The sequence below is a fragment of the Clytia hemisphaerica genome, unplaced genomic scaffold (genome assembly GCF_902728285.1).
Source record: "Clytia hemisphaerica strain Z4C2 unplaced genomic scaffold, Clytia hemisphaerica genome assembly, whole genome shotgun sequence".
Lineage (NCBI taxonomy): Eukaryota > Metazoa > Cnidaria > Hydrozoa > Leptothecata > Clytiidae > Clytia > Clytia hemisphaerica.
Window position 1 is genome coordinate 1,220,636 of NW_027103421.1, and position 8,718 is coordinate 1,229,353.

Sequence of the window (8,718 nt, forward strand, 5' to 3'; positions counted from 1 at the left end):
TATTGTAGGAAAACGTTAATTTTTCAAGCAAAGTAAAATTCTGCATCCTCTAAATAGCTACATCCCTGTTTGCTATTGCTAATTTCTGACTTTATGCACAAGTAATCTCACTTTTAGCGAGCCTCGGTTAAAATCTTTTAGACCAAGGACTGAGGCTCGCTAATATGCTTATGGTATTCTATATATTATTTTTTGCAAAATTGAGGGCTGAGTATGCTTATAAGAGTTAAATGCTTATTAAAGAATCTTGTAGTGTAAGTTATTAAGGTGGGGGTTTAAAATGATTCAGAAACTTCACTAAACATTTAAAAAATCTAAAAGCTTTTTTATTTTCATAAGAAAACTGTCATAATTTGTCATAAGTAGTAGACCAAGACTTGAATTTTAAATTGCCCTAGATTGCCCAAAATTGCCGATCATTTCCTTTCACTAAGTTTTTATTTCTTTTTTCCCTACTAGATACAATCAACAGCGGCGTCATTTTATTAACCATTAACAGTCATAATCGTATGATGTCTATTGTCAAAATTGCATTAAAGGATGACCAACGACCATTTAAAAATCCACTGGTTATTTGTTGCTAATTGTGAAATAGCGTTGCTTTGCTTCAAATGAAATTTATCAATGTGTCATATATGACATATATGCTTGTCCATAACCTTGCTGCTCGTATGGTTTTGTTTGGTGTTGGTTGTTACAAACATAATGTTCGGATAAATGAACAAATTGATCAAATTGAACAAAATGAACTATCGAAATATAATGAACAAAATGAACTATCTAAATATAATGAACAAAATGAACTATATTTAAAGTATTTGTAAATATAAATTCTCTATGACATGTCAATTGAATTTGAAAATAAATTCTGTATAAAATACGCCATACCATATGCTACAAATTATCCAGTAAACAAATTTACGATTACTTCAAATAAACTAAACGTCCTTTTTTTAATGATATTGATGTCGCTTGTCATGCCCAATCAATCAGAAATCCGAAAAGTGGTTGCTCTGGGTAAATCTTTTGAAATATTTCAACCCCTATATCACTTTTCCTATGACCCAAACATAAGATTTTGTTTACGAGTATTGTTTAGAAAAGAATGTTATGGGTGCCCACTATTACGTCATAGATATATCTTCTTGCTTAATAGCGATGTTAAATATCGGAGATAAATCACGACGACGGACAAAACCATATCTCACTTTTCACGGGCTAGTCAAAATTCAACCAATCACTTCTCACAACTTTTCTAGCCTGAGATGAGTTTTTTCCGTCCGTAGTCGTGATTTGTGTCAAAAACTTAACCTCGGTAATAATAATATCAGTGAGTAATTGGTTGAATTTTGACTAGCCCGTGGAAAGTGAGAAATATTCGTCCGTCATCGTGATTTAACTCCCATACTTTATACTTCCGATCGAGAAAAACATCACAAAAAAATGAAGAATGCTCACAAAAACTGGAACCCAATAACTCAAAAACGACACTAAGAATAAAATGACAAGAAAAACAACCAAATCGCGACGAAATTTGAAAGTCAAGGGCGGGGAGACGGAGAAAATATAAAACCAAGAAATCTCGTACACAATTTTTCGAGTAATTTTCCCCTCGTGTAAAATTAATGAAGATAATAAAGGAGATCTGGAAAACCCAAGTTATTTTTCCGAGTTATCGTGAATTGTGACGTCATAATTGACATTTTGTGACGTCATTCCTACTGAATTGTTTTGAATTTTGACGTATCGCATCGTAATTTTTTAAGTGCCTTTAAGTTTTCGAGTTATCTGTTATTTTTTAACTCGGGTTTTTTTTTAGCCTTTATGTTTTCGAGTTATTTGTATTGTTTCAATTCCTGTGATAGCATAAGTTGACTGATTTTGGCATATCGATTTTGGAACAGAAAACATAAAGGCTCCAAAAATACCCGAGTTAACATTCATGAAATAACTCGAAAACATAAAGGCTCGAAAAAAACCCGAGTTAAAAAATACCAAATAACTCGAAAACATAAAATGTCAATTATGACGTCACGATTCACGATAACTCGGGTTTTCCAGATCTCATAAATAAAGAAACAAAAAAATTACTGATCTATTTTTTCATGCTACTTTTGTAGAAGGGGAGAGAGAGGCGTTCATTTGAGAGTGGGCGTTTATTGAAAAAAATTCTCCTTAAGAGGCGTTTAGTTCGAGGGGCGCTTAAAAGAGGGCGTTGGATCATGTTGTGAGAAAATTAATGACAGCACCTGCACCTACACTGCTAGCGAGTTGATCAAGTTTTAAATTCTCATTACACTTGGTATGGGTCACACGAACAAAGATGAAAATTCTTCTTTTTTCACGCCGAAAATCTACAAAAGATTTGACCACTGATTCAGACATGCAGTGAGCCAACTCCACGTTCTTCGAAGTTTGGGCGGGACATCTCACAAACTGACCGACATTCCATGCAGACACCTTTCACCCTCTAACTACTCTGATTACAATTATGGCAAATTTTAATACACCAAGAAAAAGATCAAAACATGGTCACGAAAAGCAAGGTAAGGATCTTCTTCAAGCTGTTATCTTGGATTGTTACACGTTTTTTTTCTTATTAGAACATTAACAGATTAAGGCTGAAAGTTCACAAAAATTAAAGAATACATGGTCAGCCTCTGCTGAAAAGAAATTCATGAAAAACACAAGATCTTATAACTTTTTCATGCATACTTAGACAATTTAAATTTGTACCTTTTGATTTTCCCAGTTTTGGTGTCAAAACCAAATAATTTTTGCAACTTTTCTGAAAGTTAAATGAATGTGGAATGTTCTTATAAATATAACAAAACATTCAATGTCTCACCACATAGGCACATCCCTGAACTGAAAAATGGAATAGGTTGCTTACTAAAAAAAATCATAATTACTGGCAATTAGTCAGAAATGAAGTAAACAAAAATTTGCTCAAAAGAAGCTTTGGCAAACTTTTGCTCAAAATATTCCCTAAAAATAATTTCCAATTTTATACGTAATATTAAGGTCTTTCCTTTTACATTGTTTTTAAAAAAAGAATTCAAATAAATTCATATTCAAAGGCAAAAAATGTGGCCAGGACAACAAAATAGAACATGTTTTAAGCCAGACCCGATTAATCGAACATTTCGATTATCGAACTAATCGAACAACTAGAGTTCGATTAGTCTAGCTAATCGAACTTTTCATTTCAGCGGAAAATTGTGAGAGTTCGATAAGTTCGACAAGGTTCGATTATGTCCGATCATTTTCGATTACTAATCGAACCAGTTAATCGAACTATTCGAACTTGAATTGGAGCTAAAATTGCGAGAGTTCGATAAAGTCCAATTACCGAACTTAATCGAACTCTATTCGATGAACAAAGTTCGATTAAGTTCGACAAAGTTCGATTAAAAAATCGGTTCGATTAGTCCGATTAATCGGGTCTGGTTTAAGATATTACAAATATTACAAATAATTTGCTAAATAAATTTGGTGCTTTTGGCAAGGGTAAAATAATGTGAAAGTTTTCTCTAAATCATGATTTATTCTTTTTTTCTGTCACCTGCGATCAAGCTTTGGCATTATCTGATGTTATCACCACATCGGTTATCAAGTTCATGCTGAAAGATGCTGCAGGTCGGATTCCACTCTGTTGTGATCGTGTTCTCATGGAAAGGCTATGTGGTGTTTCGCCCACTGATACGGATGTCATGTTGTGTAAAATTCTGAATATGAAAGTTATTATAAAAGTAAAGAGATTATCCAATGAAGTTATTTCCATTGAAAAAGTTGTGGAAGTCGTGGAACAGACCGACAGTGAAGGTGCCGAAAGTGAAGACTAATAGAACATCTGGACACACACACATTTTCGAGCCTGCCACAGTGGTTCTTTTATTGTATTTGTTACCATTCCTTGGTTATTATGATTTCATCTTTAAATTCAGTGTCATCAAAGATTTCTGAAAGGATTTTTATCTGGCTTGTATATAACTCTATTTTAACATGTAATTTTTCATGACCTGGACAAAAACGGTAAACATTGTCAACCTGAAGAGCAAGCAACCAACTGGTTTGTTCATTTCTTGAATTATAATTCTCAAAAAGGTTTTTAAAAAATCTGGGTTTTTCTTACTGTTTCTACCAAATCACTGGTTAATCTTCAAGTTTAGAATATAGGATATTTTTTAGAGATTGTTTGTATTTTCTTATTGTTTTTATTAAACCACTGGTTGGATTATTTTATATTCTCAAGTTTAGAACACAGGATGTTTGAGAAAGTTGTTTGTATTTTCTTATTGTTTTTATCAAACCACTGGTTGGGTTTTTTTTTAAGTTTTGAACGCATTGAAAATATTTTAAAGATCTTATTGCTTTTCAATTGACCTTTTCAAAAGTCCTTCAAAATTACTTCTATAAACAAAGGCTTTAAAAACATTTTCAAAGATAGTTTTTTTTATCTCTATAGGTTAGTAATGTAAATATTTAAAGTTTATAGTTTTATACAAGCAAGTTGTAACCTGATTGAAAATACTTACATCCTTGCTTTCATATATTTTCACTCTTTCTAAAAAGTGAACTTTATATGTTGCAACATGTCTTTATTAACTTCCAGGCCGCCATTTTTGTCCTAATTTGTTTACGTAATGAACGCATTTTAGAGAATGAGAAAAATATATTCATGGTACCGTAAATGACCGAATGGGGCGCTTATTTAAAAATAATTTTTGTGAGGGGGCGCTTATTCGAGCCGGGGCGGCTGAATGGGCGCTTATTAAATTATTTTATAATTACGGACGATATCTTTTTGTTTTCATTTTTTTTTCTCTGTTTGTACAACCTACATTGTTAAATGTCAATGTCTTCATCACCCTCCTGTCCTGGTTTGACGGAATAAGCGCCCCCTTTACGGAAGCCGAGGGCGCTTATTCGGTCATTTACCAGGTCAGGAACTATTGCAAATTAGGATATGATAGCCAATTTAGGATGTTGGCCTAATTAGGCCAGAATTCATATCCTAGTTAGGATATTAATGGCTTAATAAGGATATAAAATATTCAAACCCTAAATATCTTGAGGACAAGTAAAATCCGTGTCAATTTTACAACGTGAACTTGTTATTTGGACTAGGCAGAGTATTTTAAACCAAAAATTTTTCTCTTTTTCGAGCGGAGCGTAAAGTTGTGATAATTTTTCTTCGTTTCTTGTGGCTTTTCGTTCCGAAATGTTAGTTTGAGAAGTCAAGGTGTTGAGAGAGAGGGTTAACCCTGTTTTTCTGTATTTTTTGTCATGGCTGAACCGATCACAAAAAGAGTTCGCTGCTTAACATCTGAAGTTGTTAAGCCAATCGATTATGACCTAGAAGACATTGTGACTCATAACATTGAGCTTTTTTTTGTGTAACTACGCATGCGCAGTACTACAAACTGAATCTTTTCTCACTCCGCTCAAATTTTACCCAAAAAACAGGTGGAACTTGCTTGAATAAATAAAAATTTGACATTTTTAGCTAAATTTTGACGCGGATCTTGAAATCTAAGTCAAAAATTGGAATTTCGTTCCTTCCTAGCCTAATAAGGATAGAATTTCTAGCTTAATTAGGCCATCGTATCCAAGTTAGGCCAGAATCGGCGAACATATCCTAATTTGCAATAGTTCCTGACTGTTTACGGAAGCACCAATAATAGAGAGCAAATTCCGGATTTTTCGCCGACTCCGGCAGGGAAAGAGACTTACGCAAATTTAAGAATATCATGAATTATCAAGTTATTATTCAATGATGTTTGATTAATCTTACAAAAATGATTAAAGTCGTATATTTAGTGTTCATGCTGCTTATTGATTGCACTGTCATGTTGACGAATCTTCTCGGGGAGCTGCAAAACACCGTCGTAAGTAGCAAAAGCAAGTCATCCGGATCGGTGCGCTACAAAACCCTCGTCATGTATGTGTACTTTTCAATGTGTTGTATTACCGTTCGTCGTTTCATAACTTGGTCTGACATAGTGTGGGTACGTTCCTTCGATTGGTTTTAACGATGTCTCCACTGTTGTCGACAATGGGTTCGTTTTCGTCGTTGTTACATACATGAATAAGTAAAAAGAAAATAGCATTAAACTTAGTTTATGGGAAGAAATTTTCGCGGAATTTAATTTCGCTTCTTTAGGTGCCATTCGCACAAACAAATTTTACCCTTAGGAAAATCACCCCTAAAGTTAATTAGTTCGTTTTTTTTCTTTATGTGCTAATTTTGGCCCCCGTGACACTCATATGACGCGCAATAGAGAGAAAATTTCGGGGTATGTCCGAAGAATATAACAGTTATGCATATTATGAATCCCCTTTTTGCATTCCATTTCCGACCTGTTTATTTTATCTAATACTTGCATCTTTCTCAGCTTACGGCTAGAGCTTCCAGCGCAGCTGGTTTATTCTGTTCTCCAAGGAGACTCACGTCACAGCTATTAATCATAGATAGTAAAGACTGAGGTAGAATTATTATTAAGCTGATATTATACCCAATAAAATGTTATTTAACAACCGCTATTTTATCAAAACTTTATTCTTATAAATATTATTTATTTAAAAGAGAAAATTTTTACTTTGTAAATTTTATAAATTTTTTATTTTGTAACACTAGAGCATTGTTATAGATACAGATACTGAAACATAACTTACTGATTACCCAATGAAAGAAACCAATTAAAAAAACTTTCGAACCAAGCTAAAGAACGTAACGCAAATAATAACTCTGAAAATGAAAAATGGAGAGTGCGGGGAAATTCAAAAAACGGATTCTTCCTCATCAAGATCAAGACGAAACCCCAAATAGAGAATGCAACCAAGAAAGTTGTGTTCAAAAATCTCACTCAAACACAAAAAACAAAAGAACAATAAATCAAAAAAGTCTGAATCAAGTCCCTCGCCATGATCTAACAATAAATGGTATCAAGTTTTATTACTGCAACGCTGATATTCTAACATCAGGCAAAAAGAAAGAACTTATACAAAACGTAGAGAAACAACAACCACACATTGTTGCCATATGTGAAGTAAAACCAAAACATGGAACACTAAGAGAACTACACGAGTACGAATTCAAAGATTATAAAGTTGTTTGTCATACGAATATGGATACCTACATTGGCCGTGCAGTTATCATTCTTGCCCACGCATCAGTTCAGCATTTGATTGTTAATGTGACCAAATCAATAAATCAAGTCAACTTTATTGAAGCTTGTATCATAGAAGTTCGCCTAAGTGGTAATGACTTACTGGTTTTTGCATGCATGTACCGCAGCCCTACCAGCAGTAACATGTCGAATGAAAACAACATCAGACTTAATAAGCTCATTTACGATATTTCATCCATCAAAAAATATTCCCATAAATGCTTTGTAGGGGATTTCAACTTTCCTACAATTAACTGGGAAAATTGGACGACAAAACATCAGGAAGAAAGCAAAGAAGAGAAGTTCTTAGATACTCTCCGCGACTCTTTCCTCCATCAGAACGTAGACGAACCAACACGATGCCGTGGAACCGATGAACCATCTTTGGTTGATCTCATTCTAACAGGAGAAGCCAACCAAACACAAAATCTGGAATATCTCAGTCCATTGGGTAAAAGCGATCACAGTTCCCTGACCTTTAGCATAAAGTGCAATGCATATGTAAAGCCCACATCGGAAAGGTACAATTATGATAATGCTGATTTTGAAGCAATGAAGCAAAATCTTGAAACAGGTAACTGGCAAAGGATTTTTCTAGATGCGGCTAATGACAAATCAGTCGAGGAACTTTGGCAAGTTTTCAAGAATAAAGTAAGCGAATTGCAAAACCGTTTCATCCCGCTCAAAACGATTGGAGGCGAGGGTTGGAGAAAGAGAGGAAGAATTCCTATTCCAAAAGATCTCAGAACTGAAATAGCAAAGAAAAATCGTCTACATAGAAAATGGATGAAATCATCGCCGCGAGAGAAACACGAGAATCGCGTGAAATACACCCGTGTACGCAACCGAGTGACGAAAATGATGACACAAGCCCATAGAAATTACGAACGGAAAATCTGCAACAATTCAAAAACAAAACCAAAAGTTTTCTGGTCACATGTCAGGAGCAAAATGAAATCTCCCAGTACGGTATCATCATTACTTGAGGCACCAAATGACAAAAATTCTTTGAAACATGAAGACCATGAAAAGGCGAATATACTTCAACGTCAATTCTGCAGTGTTTTCACAAGAGAGCCTCCTGGGGAGCTACCGGACTTCGAGAAAAGAACTGAGTCCGTAATCGATGAAATCCATATAACAAAAGAAATGATCCAGATCGAAATAAAACATCTAAATCAAAATAAATCATTTGGTCCTGATGGAATACATCCTAAGATGCTACTGTCGTTATCTGACTACGTCTCTGAACCTCTTGCAGTAATAATGAACACATCATTAAAGGAAGGGTCTCTACCAAAGGATTGGAAAGAAGCTCACGTAATACCCATATATAAGAACAAAGGTGCTCAAAATCTTGCAGTAAATTATCGACCTGTAAGCTTGACATCAATAGTATGCAAACTGATGGAGTCAATAGTGAGAAAGCATATTATGGAGCATCTTCTTGATCAACATCTTTTATCGAACAAGCAATATGGTTTTATCAAAAATCGATCCACCGTTACGCAACTGTTGTATTACTTGGATACGTGCTGTGAAAGTA